We start from the raw sequence: 452 nt of genomic DNA, 5'->3' as shown, positions 1-452 counted from the left end.
AGAGGAGAAAGAGCGTTTATGATGTGTGAAAATGAAGGAGTGAAGGAGGGTTTATATAGGAGTGGGGGGGGTGATGGTTCGGTCATGTATGGGGGGGTTTGGGTGGGAAAGTGGTTTGAATTTGAATGGTGAGGTAGGTGGGGTTTTATGAAGAATGGATGTGAGTGGTGAAGAGAAAGATGGGATTTGATAGGTGAAGGGTTTTTGGGGAAGAGGTGTTGAGGTGATTGGTGAATGGGTGAAGAAGAGAGAGATTGGTAGGGTAGGTGGGGATCCTGTGGGGTCCACAGATCCTGAGGTGTCAAGGAAAAGTCATCCCTGCACCAAATGGTATGCAAAAATGCGTTTTGAGCCAATTCTGGCGTTAAACGCCGGGCTGGTGCCCATTTCTGGCGTTTAACGCCAGGTGCTTGCCCTTTTCTGGCGTTTAACGCCAGTCTGGTGCCCCTTTC

The sequence above is a fragment of the Arachis duranensis genome, chromosome 1, assembly GCF_000817695.3.
Source record: "Arachis duranensis cultivar V14167 chromosome 1, aradu.V14167.gnm2.J7QH, whole genome shotgun sequence".
Classification (NCBI taxonomy): Eukaryota; Viridiplantae; Streptophyta; class Magnoliopsida; order Fabales; family Fabaceae; genus Arachis; species Arachis duranensis.
This window is presented reverse-complemented; position numbering follows the sequence as displayed.